The following is a 12616-nucleotide window of genomic DNA, read 5'->3' on the forward strand; positions in this document are numbered from 1 at the left end:
AAGTCTACAAAAAATACCTTTCCCAGTTTTCCTCAAGAATCCTACTTTTTACTGTTGGTTATATGTCCAATTAAAATTCCTACATTCCCTTTAATAACAACTGAAACCTTTTGTTAATATGCTTACTGTCATGCCAGAAGAAAGTTTCTTACTGTTTCTTTATTTTTTCTTGTTTAATAAATGTGTTAGTGAACTGATCCAAACTGGATCCTTCACATAAGCACCAGACTTAAATAAAATAGCAAAAAATGTAAGCATATAATAGTAAAAATTAATACTAAAAATAAACCAATAATTTTAATATTAAAATTAGGAAAATGCAGAGTCAATAGTCCCTCCCAGAACAAAACATCATAGGGAAATTCGACACAAACTGCCCTGGTGGTCCACCACCATAAATAAACTATCCAACAAAAGAAAGAAAGAACATTGTTAAATTGTGTAGTAAATCCAAACCCATATCAAAGATAATATCAAAAGTATTACAAAAAAAATTTCTCAGATCCATTAAAGGAATCAGGGACAAAACTCCCCCCCTCCCCACCAAAAGGGCAAATATCTATCCCAACAGAGTGCTGCCCCCCTGACATCTCAGATGCTCAGGTAAGAGTCTCCCTCTCCAAAGCAAAAAACACAGCATCAATGGGACCAGACGGCGTCCCGGGCTGCGTCCTACATGAACTCCAAGAAGAGCTAAACCCAAACATAAAACTACTGTTCAATCTCAGCCTTACTACAGGATATGTGCCCAAAGAGTGGTGTACAGCAACAGCGGTCCCTCTCCATAAAGGTGGTGCCTCAATGGATCCTGGAAACTATCGCCCCATAAGCCTGACTAGCTTGGTCTGCAAAGCTATGGAAAGGATCATCATGGACCTCATAAATAAAGATATTGGGGACCTACAAATACTGGATCCTACCCAGTTCGGCTTTGTTAAGGGCAGATCCTGCCTCTTAAACCTGGTTGATTTCTTTGAAACAGTCACCAAGGCCATTGGCAAGGGGAAGGTGGTCCACACAGCCTACCTGGACCTCGCAAAAGCCTTCGATACAATACCCCACTCGGGCATTATAGATAAGCTCACCAGCTTAAATATAAACCCCTATGTCACTAGATGGATTGAAAACTGGCTCAAGGACAGAACCCACATGGTTAGAATTGCTGGAGCCATGTCAGACTCCAAACCAGTTACAAGTGGTGTCCCACAAGGCTCAGTCCTGGGACCTCTCTTGTTCGGTATATATTTCTCGGAGGTACAGGCCAACACGGAAGGACTGTGGCTGACCAAGTTCGCAGATGACTGCAAACTGGGTGCCATAATCGACTCTCCAGCCGACACAAGCATCCTCCAAAAGGGCCTCATAGAAACAGACAACTGGTCCCAGAGCCATGGCCTCAAGCTAAATGCCAAAAAGTGTATAGTCATCTCCTTTGGCAAAAACAAAGTGCCCACAAATTACCCCATAGGTGGTAATCCATTAAGTACAGAAGAATTAATTAGGGACCTGGGGACCCAAGTTGATAGCAGTCTCTCATTTGACAACCAAGTGGCCAAAGTGGTTAGAAAAACATTTTATATAGCCCACCTAATCATGAAGGGATTCACATGTAGATCAGGGGATGTCATCGTGCCTCTTTACTCATCCCTCATCAGGCCCATAATTGAGTACAATGCCCCTTTTGGGATGTACCTTACCAGACACCTGCAGCAACTGGAAAGACCCCAAAAGTACCTCACCAAGAGGATCAAAGGGCTCAAACAGATGCCATATGCTGCCCGGTTAAAGAAACTCCAGCTCTACTCAGTGGCATACCGCCTGTTCAGAGGTGATCTGTGCCTGACATATAAAGCCATGTCTAACCCGGAATTAATGGACATGCTGCACCTCAGAAAATCCATCCCTCATCAGGCCCATAATTGAGTACAATGCCCCTTTTGGGATGTACCTTACCAGACACCTGCAGCAACTGGAAAGACCCCAAAAGTACCTCACCAAGAGGATCAAAGGGCTCAAACAGATGCCATATGCTGCCCGGTTAAAGAAACTCCAGCTCTACTCAGTGGCATACCGCCTGTTCAGAGGTGATCTGTGCCTGACATATAAAGCCATGTCCAACCCGGAATTAATGGACATGCTGCACCTCAGAAAATCCAAATCCCATCGAGCTACGTGCTCGAGAGACTTGAACCTCAGCACTGAAATAAATAGGACATGCTGGAGGGACAGATTCATAACCCAGAGGCTCCCTTCACTCTGGAATAAAATCCCAGTCCAGGTTAGGCAAAGTCCCTCATTGACTCTCTTCAAGAGGAATCTTGATGAGTGGATGGGAGATCGTAGGTTTACCCCGGGTATCACTTCTGTGTCACTGTTAGACAGAGGCACAGTATACTAACCTCGAAAAAGGGCATAGCAAAATAAATTTAAAATGGGTGGCGAAAGTCAAACACATTCTGGCTAGGCTTATAAATGCCCTAGGGCAGATAGCCTAGTATGAACCTATGAACCTATGAACTTAGACCTGGCTCTGAAGACATAGATGATTTTAAATCCTTCTTTATCTGTATTAAAAAAAAAGACTAAAAAAACAATATCTTATATTGCTCATAACATATTCATAGTGAGGCTTTCTATTCTGACTCAACTGACATTACCAATATACTTGTAAACAAATTTAGTGCCATCTTCACCACTTAGACTTGTATCTAAAGTCCCAAAATATCTGAATCCCGTGCTCCCCCAATTACTTCTAAAGATGATTTACTGAAAGTGCCAACCAGTGCCACAAATACTTCCTTTGTGTGACCTGATAACATACCTGGTTGCCTAATTCATTGTTTTTAACATATCCTTGAAGACACACTCCTCAAATTGTTTGACGTACGTTTAACTGTTTTTGTCCCTGATGAGTGATGCACAGTAGTGGTGATGCCCCTACACAATGGTGGCCTTAACAACCAAACCAAGTAATTACAGACCTTGGTGGCCTTCACAACCAACCCAGGTAATTACAGACCTATTAACCTTACAAGCCTCATTTGCAAAGCCATGTGATATATAGTAACTGACCTCATAAACATAAGTATCAAAAACCTTGTTAAATTTGACCTCTAACAGTTTGGTTTTTGTGACGGGTAAATCCTGTATATTTAATATGGTAATTTTCTGCAGAACATTTTTGGAGGCTATAGATGACGACCATGAAGGGCACGTGGTACATCTTGGCCTGACTAAGGCCTTTGTCACTGTTCCCCATAATGGTGTCATACAAAAGCTAAATGATTTAAAAATCATTCCATGTGTATAAGATGGAAAAGAAAACGGCTGAAAGACAGAAACTACATAGTGTGTTGCAAGTACTTCATAAAGAAGTATGGAATGTGACCAATGGTGTCTCTCAGGATTCGGTACTAGGAAGTCTCGTTTTTGGTATTAATGCTCAAATCTACCAGAAGATAGTCAAGACCTCTGGCTAACAATCTTGCAGATGATTGCAAAATGTGGGCTGTTGTTAAATACACCCTGTGACTGTTGTTAAGTCACCCTCTGACTCATAGACCCTCCAGAATGAACTAAACCTTGTAAACTCTTGGTATACTAAAAATTGGATCAAACTTAATACTATAAAGTAAATTATCATCACTTTTGGTAGACAGTCCCTCCTCTCATCATATTGTCTAGACAACACATCTTTATAAAATGAAAATGTAGTTAGGGACCATGATACTTGGTTAATAGCTCCCTCTCTTTTAACCATCATGTAGCATCAGTTGTCAAGAAATCCTTTTATTTATCCCATGCTAATTATCAAATGATTGTCATCAACTTGTAAAAAGGTGATTACTCCCTTATATTCAGCACTGATTGGGCCATTTATCAAGTATGGTGTTACCTTTGAGATGTACCTCACTAAACATATCAAACAATTAAAAAGACCCCAAAGGTTTCTAACCAATAGCAGTACTGTGAGTCACATGCGTCTTGCTCAGCTTCTGGGGCCTATTTATGATTCTCCGTAGTCCGAAAAACACTACAAAAACTCCGGTATTCTGTTTCAAAAAGGAAACACTATATCGGTTTTTATTTCGTTATTTATGCTTTTCTATGCTTTTCTTTCGAAAAGCATAGCAAAATCAGCCAAGCGCAGCGGGCGAACGAAAAAAGAGGGGTTGCGGTGCTGATGCTGTCGTGACATCACAAAATGGGCGGTGGCAACCCTAGGCCTATTTTTATTTTCACCTTTTTGCTTGAATTATTCTGATTTCTGTTGTCAGAGCAGCTGTTACCTCTTTAACAGTAGTTGTAAATGTTCAGCAAAATAAAGTAGAAGAACTGCATCTTTAAGGCTTTCAGTATTATAGTACAAGTGCTGACAGATCCTCTTCCTTATTCTTCCTGACGTGTAAAAACTATCATTATATTCAGTGAGCCGCTAAGTGTCCATTCTCTTCTACTTCAAAGTCCTTTTACCAGGCATTTAAATTACTTTGCAGTTCACTAGTGTCTGCAATGGGAAGATGTGTGGTTTATCTTGAATGCTGGCAAAATGTGCTGTTTTTGTTTAAAAATATTTTCCTTGTAGTGAGCAGAATGCATTTCACACCCTTGTGCAAAAAAAAGTTAAATTAAAAATTCATTTATAGTTAATATTTTAGCATTAACTCATAGACTTTATGCCATCTGGTTTATTCACTTTGAGGTAAGCACAGTATCAGCAATGAACAAAACAAGGAAACCAAGGACTGTACTCAAAGAAAATGCTGATATGATAAAGCCCCTATTTAGTAACTATGATTGATTCTTTCCTTTACACCACAACTACTCTTAAGATGCAGGATACACATACTGTGTTCAACATGTCCCAAGTTGACCTAAACCAACTCAGTCATCCAGACTGAAACACACACACACAAAATGTGCTCATCAATTACAGCCCCTTATACAACTACATGCATTTAAATTTTTGCTTGTGCTAAAAAGAATGAACAAATACAAATGCAAGTATATTTCAGCTCACTACTGTGAGAACCATACAGTGTATCCCACTGCACCCCCCTTGCCTCCTAACCTCAAGAATCAAAGACAATGACACAGCAATCAGGAACAGATTTTAAATATTTCTCTTATATGCTGAGAAAATTGCTTTACCAAGCATTTTCAACAGCAGATAAAGTCAGAAACTCACATACCTGCCATTATTTAGTGACTGTAATCCACAGGAATTTGCTAGAAAGATACACATTTTATAAGGGACAGACCAAATAATTCACAGTTTCTTTGCTCAAGAATTCTAGACAGAGCTAAAAATAATTGGTGGGGAGGAACATAAGGGTCAAATGTTAAATACTACTTTTTAATCTAATTGTTAACCATGTAGGTTCACTGGAGGAAGTGTACCTTTTCAGATATAACCCGGGACTATTGTCTGTGTGATTTGCTCACAATCACATCATAGGCAGATGAAAATTAAAGGATTCAAATGTTTTACTTTTGACTACAGGAAGCAGTTCATTAAATGACAACAATGGGATTCTGTTATTAAAAGCTCAACTTCTCTGTCCTTTTTCTCCTATTTTCTGGCTCTGCTATCAATAAACAATAGCACAGCATTTAAAATATCTTAAATCGACTGTTTATCTCCACTAGAACAGCACCTTACTGTACTGTGATAGTTTCACTTTCAAAAAAACTTTTATCCCACCCTGGAAAAGCTTGCTGCAGTCTTCAATTCATTTATGTCATCAAGGCCAATGAATACAGGTAGTTTTCTGGGCAATTCCCTCCCCAAACTGACAACCCTACAACCATCCTACAAACCCACCCTGTTGTGATGTCACAACCCCATGGTCCTTTCCCTAACCATACAGAAAGTAAAGGTTAGAACAAGGAAACAGCACTTGAGTCAAATCTCCTGCTGTGAGCTCTCAAGCATAGCAGGTAACAGCTCAAATGACCCTTAGCAGTTTGACAGCTAGGGAAGTTAGGTGTGAAGGGGGATGTGAGATGAGTCAAACTAGCACAACTCAGGCTTCACAAAAGACTATAATTTAGCCATTCTAAAAAGAACCAGCAGTAAAAAGCACTCTGAAAGTCTGTTCTGTGGCATATGCACTGTTTGTGTTTTAAGTAGTCATTGAACGACATGAAATATTACTTAAAACTAACTACCTGAAGGACAGCAGTGTATGCATGTTAAATCAATGCAGTGACAGGAGCTTTAGGATGATAGAGGTCTGTGTGATGTAATTTTTTTACAGACAAGCACTGCATTGTGGGATACCTAGAGGCAGAGTAAACAATCAGAATTACTTCAAGAACACAGACGCCATGTGGTCAGACTCAGAACTTACATATAAAAATATTTAAAAAACAGTAAATAGTCCCAGAGTGGTGTTAAAATGTAGGAAACACCAAACCATGATAAAATAAACATGTTTTTTGAGTTTGTGGGTGTGGTTCTCCTTTAACAACTCGGGAGCTTTAAGTGCTGGACAACTCAAATTCACTTAAATGGATAACAACAGATACATTTTTCCAAAAATTTAGAACTATGAAACTCTAGTAAAACCAAAAGTACACTAAGGCACCACCAAAAACTTATAAATTCCAAAAGGCACCCTTGCTGGATCGGACACAAAAGGCAGAAATGCTGTTTCACTAGTTTAATAAAAACGAGCACACCAATAACGCTGTTACAGATACAAACTGCATTTTTGTTTCAATAGACTTCATCAGATGCAGACTGAATGTAACTAATTTACATTTATAGTGCTCCTAGCATACAAAATTCATTAATTAACCTATCACATGAAAGGGAGGTATTAATTGAAAATTGATGAACCAAAGGGCTGTTTGCACTTCTTATACCATCATATAAACCCAGTTTAAAACACCTCAATAAATACTTTTATTAAATTTAATACAATATAAACCTTTATAAAACCTTTAATAAAATCAATACATACAATAAATAAGAAACTTGTTAAAATGTTTTAAACTGTGTTTATATGATATAAGAAGTGCAAACAGCCCTTTGGTTCATCAATTTTCAATTAATCCCTTCCTTTCATGTGATAGGTTAATTAATGAATTTTGTATGCTAGGAGCACTATAAATGTAAATTAGTTACATTCAGCCTGCATCTGATGAAGTCTATTGAAACGAAAACGTAGTTTGTATCTGTAACAGCGTTATTGGTGTGTTCGTTTTTTTATTATTAAACTGGTGAAACAGCATTTCTGTGTTTTGTGTCCAATCCATCAAGGGTGCCTTTTGAAACTATGAAACTCTAATGGCTGACATTGACTGACTAGAATCCTTAATGATTTACCCAAAAGTAAGAAGTTAATGGGGGTCTGGAAAATGGGATGGAGGATTAAGCCTTTTAGTTAGTTAGCTTCTGCAGTTATGGGTACAAGGTTTGATTCCTCCTACCCTCATTTGCCTACTGAGAACTCTAAGTAGGGGATTACACACACACACACACACACACACACACACACACACACACACACACACACACACACACACACACACACACACACACACACACACACACACACAGCTCTGGTGCACTACTTGCTGTGCTATCCTCAACAAAGTCTACATTTCTGCCATGATCCTGACCATAAGAATGTGCTTGCATGACCTCAGGTACCGAGTTCCAAATGTTCTGTAAGGATGTGTGCACAAGCTCCAAAGCTCCTGATGTATGGGAAAGACATGTCTGTATGAGCTAGATTGTAATTGTTCACTATTGCAGATGACTGGGGTACTTGGGGTGGTACACAGTTTCATGAGGTTGTACATACCCCCATCTAGCACCACTCCTGCTCCATGCTTAGATATATAGATATTTCACTGACCAGGCTGAGCAACGACAGAATGGCAGTTAGCTGCCTGTTAGGTGCTAGTATCCACAATGTCACTATGGCCCTCAAGGCCCTTCATCCTTGGTAGACAAACGACCTAGTAATTGCTCATTTAGGAGTAAATGACTTGAGATGTAATTCCTTGGATTATATGATAAGGGAAATGATGCATCTGTAATTTGTGTGAAACTAGTATTGAGTAGTATCCTACCACCACTAATGATGATGCCACAATACAAACAGAAGATAATTAACTTTAATTATTGACTTAGCATCTGGTGTCATTCTAGGAGGATACAATATATATCACCCTTGGGCGAGATGACGGACAGCCCAGGCTGCTTTCCTATGGATGGTCTGCATCTTTCATCTCATAATTTCTGTATATTGGCTATGGATTTTCTGCCCCCCATAGTGCCTTTTTTGGAAAGGGCAGTCTCCTCAAATTACTTACAGACCCAACCACAATCAAAAATATATAAAGGTACCACTTTTCAGTCCTAGAAGCCTTAACAAAAAAATTCAGCCCTTACAGGCACTCCTAAGCCTCACAAAAATTGATATATGCATAATTACGGAAACATGTTTTCATAGCAGTGAAAGAACCCTGCAGTACAATGCTGCAATGCAAACCATTCTTTCAGACCAGAAGCTGAAGTGGATGGTGTAGCTGGAGGGGGTGTATCAGTGTTCTTAATTTCACCTCCAGACTCATAATGCAGCGCAATGACTGTGAGCTTCCACACGCTCGTCTCATGATAAAGAAAATCCAGTATCACATGGTAGCCAACTACCATACCCCCTCATGGCACTGGCAGCCTACTAGGCATATCTAAACAAACTGACAAGCCTCACTTGGATGACTTAAAATATCCACCCATTAAATGCAGAACCTATACCATCACAAATAAATATTCACAAAATAATGCCATCTCCTTGGACCAACTAGTCTAGATCTTTACAAGGAGCTCATAAATATTGCACCTGATCTTCCCAGTTATAGCCCCCCCACCCCTGTTCAGTGCCTACAGGTGCCATCTCACTAGTCAGATCTGAGTACCATACTGTAACACTTACTTTAAGTGCAAGACCTGAGTTACTTCCGCTTTACTCATATCTTATAAGACCCATTATTGAATGTAACACACCTTTTGGCATGTATTTATCTAAACATTCACACAACTTGAGAGACCTCAAAAGTTCATAACTAAAAAGATCAGTGGTGTCAAAAGTCCTAATTTATCAGGAGAGTCTGGCAGCCCTTTCTCTGTACTCAGTTTCATACAAACTTCTTTGTGGAGATGTATGTCAAGCCTTTTGTGCCATTATAGATCCAATCATATTTGATCTCTTATTCCTTTGCAGAACTACGTGTACATCAAATACTCGGTTAAATGAACTAAACCTTCATTAGCAGATAAACAATACACAATGGTATGATAGATTCAAATCTCAATGTATCCCTCACCTCTGGGAGAAAACAGAGCACCCTTGCCACCTTCAAGGTAAACCTAGATAATTGTATGAGCAGCCTCAAATTTTCTCCTGGTAGATCATGTCTTACCCTCCTTGAAACTAGTGGAAAAGTTTTAATAAGGTTTTTTAGCTAGATTTGAAACTGTCTGTAGACTGATTGCTTTGTATTTTCCTACGAACCACAAAACCTCTCCATCTTCAGAGATTACTGTAAGATAAATGTACTTCAGCTAACATAACCTGAGGAAAGTCAAAACCTCTCCTCACCATAATGACCACACATTACATTCTGCCATATTTATGGACAAATTATCTGCCCATGTCCAAGAAGGTATTGAGGCCTCAGTCCCCATAAGACATAAATACATTTCCAAGTTCAACAGCAAACCCATTTGGTGGAACCCCATTATTAACAGATTATACAATAAGAAGATACTCGTATCCTGCAAAAACAAACTTAACTCTCCATCAGTTAAAACAATGAGTAAAAAGGTCACACAGAAACACCAATCATTAAAAAGTAAAAGAAAATTCTAGCCAAGCTAGAATTTCCACTATGTGATCCCTCAAACCTCTTGTAATAGAAGCACGTGGGATATATGCAAATGAACTTTAAGAACATCGGGTGTTTCAGCTATATGGCGATTCTGAATATGCCTATGACTTTTTTCTTTTTAAGTTGTTTACTGGACAAATTCAGACCAGTAATGCAAAACCACATGTGCCTTTTTACTCATGGTTTTAGTTTGTTAATTGGGATGTTTTGCTGACACCCTAATGGTAATGGATATCAGCTGGGTATAACACCCCTGTGTATCTAAAAACAGTCCTCTTGTGGTATGTTCATCAGTTAAAGAAAAACTCAAAAAGATCAACAAATAATTTAAAAATAAAATAAAATCCTTCAAGATCAAGTATAATTTGGGAATTGCCACCCACACTAAAGAAAGTTCAGCTATGTCAGGAACCTTATACATAATTCCCAGCAATTCTCTTGAGTTAATACAAAATAGCATCACATGCTCATCCCCTGAAGACATTGTCAGTGTGTTATTGGACAAAGTCAGGTCACACACCCCATATCCCCCTAATTATCCATAGGACAGTCTAATCACTTCTGAGCATGCCCTAGCTGCATTTTCCAAGGGTAAGAACACTAACTACATGGGCCCTGATAATGTATCAACAAACATTGTCTGGCCAACTCATTATTAACTCTTCATTCTCAGTTTTTTCACTGGATTAGTGTCAAAGGTTTAGAAGACTGTTGTAGTCCTAGCACTCTACACAGGAGGCCCGCTACTAATCTGGCCAACTATAGACCATTAAGCCTTAAGAACCATACCTGTAAGGCAATGGAGCACATCACTGTGGAACTTATTAACAAGGACATAAACAGTCTTCAAATCATGTACCCTACCAAATTTGAGTTTCTTAAAGGGAGATTCTGCCTTTTTAACTTGGACTTTTTAGAACAGATCACTGAGGCATTAGACTTAGGAAAATCAGTTCACACTGAATACCTGGACTTGGCCAGGCCTTAGATACTATTCCAGATTCTGGTATCACTAATAAGTTAATACAACTAAATATAAATCCCTTTGATACCAGGTGGATAGCAAACTGGCTCACTGCGAGAACCCACTCTATTAGTATTGGAGGCATCTAAAAGAGTATTTTCCAGCAACATCCCCCCGAGATCAGTGCTGAGGCTTCTCCTCTTAGGTATCTACTTCACTGATGTTAACAACAACAACGAGGGTGACCCTTGAAGTTTACTTATGTTTGCAAACTTGGGACTGACTGGGTCCTCCAAGAGGGCCTGTCATGTACTTGCATGTGGTACGTACACTACAGCCTCAAATTAAATGCCAAGAAATGTAGCATTGTGCCCTTTGGCAAATTTGGGCGCCCTGCTCCTATTACATAGGTAACACCTCCCAAAAATTGACTCAGTCATTAGGGACTTAGGCGCTTCCATAGAAAATTAACTATTCTTTTGACCACTGTGTGACCAGTGTTGTTAGGAAATCCTTTAATACAGCCAGACCACTCACCAAGAATGTATCTTTTATATCCAAGGAAGTTATCATCCCTTTTTACTCCTCCTTCACCAAAACAATAATTGAATATAGTGCTCCCTGTGGTATGTACTGATCCAGGCACATGATCCAGTTTTACCAAAACAATAATTGAATATAGTGCTCCCTTTGGTATGTACTCATCCAGACACATGATCCAATTTTACCAAAACAATAATTGAATATAGTGCTCCCTATGGTATGTACTCATCCAGGCACATGATCCAGTTTTACCAAAACAATAATTGAATATAGTGCTCCCTTTGGTATGTACTCATCCAGACACATGATCCAGTTTTACCAAAACAATAATTGAATATAGTGCTCCCTTTGGTATGTACTCATCCAGACACATGATCCAGTTTTACCAAAACAATAATTGAATATAGTGCTCCCTTTGGTATGCACTCATCCAGGCACATGATCCAGTTTGAGTGATGGCAACATTCATACTTTCATAAGTATATACTAAGCTAATAAACACCAGGGCCTTTATAAGCTTAGCTATGTAATTCAACCCAGTTGTGACCCTATGTATCATGGGCCTTTATTAGGATGGGGTATGTTAGATAGGACGTTTCTTCAGGTTATGTGTGTGGGGGGTGGGGGTGAGGGTTTCCTTACTAAACAATCAGTTGTATGCTCTTCGTGAGTTATTCTGGCCAACTTAAAGTGCTCTCACTCTTTTCTGTTTCTCTTTCATCTTGACAGCGGACCTCTGCCTTGCCTACAGAGCTTCAGATGATACAGACCCATGTACTCTGCTACACATCTGTAAAGCCAACATAAACACAAGCTGAAGAGATGTAAAGTTTCACATAAATAACACCTGTTGGCATGATAAGTATCTAACACAGAGAGTACCTCTTTATGTAATAGATTCTCTTTGGATATAACATGTAGTAGATCTCTAACTCTTTTCAAGAATTACCTAGATTACTGGGTGGTCATTCATATGTACAACCCTGGTCTGGCTACTCCAGCACAACGGAAAGGAATAACTTCATCTTGTAGGGTATGGTAATTTCAATGCTGGATCATTTATTTGGGCTACAAATGGTCCAACATCCTGTTATTAATCTATGAATCTATGAACTCTGCCATCAGAAAAAGATGACTGTTAAATACATTTACCTCAAAAGGTGTATTTTTGGTATGACATAATGCATATATCAAGCCTATAAA

At 39.1% G+C, this 12616-nt stretch overlaps 1 protein-coding gene across 7 annotated transcripts in view; it reads left to right on the forward strand.

Annotated features, from left to right (window-relative positions):
- SYTL5 (synaptotagmin like 5) overlaps positions 1–12616 on the forward strand; it is a 2413062-nt gene that overhangs the window by 1303515 nt on the left and 1096931 nt on the right. The window lies entirely within an intron of this gene.

This window comes from Protopterus annectens, chromosome 5.part0 (genome assembly GCF_019279795.1).
Source record: "Protopterus annectens isolate FY-2018-M chromosome 5.part0, PAN1.0, whole genome shotgun sequence".
Lineage (NCBI taxonomy): Eukaryota > Metazoa > Chordata > Ceratodontiformes > Protopteridae > Protopterus > Protopterus annectens.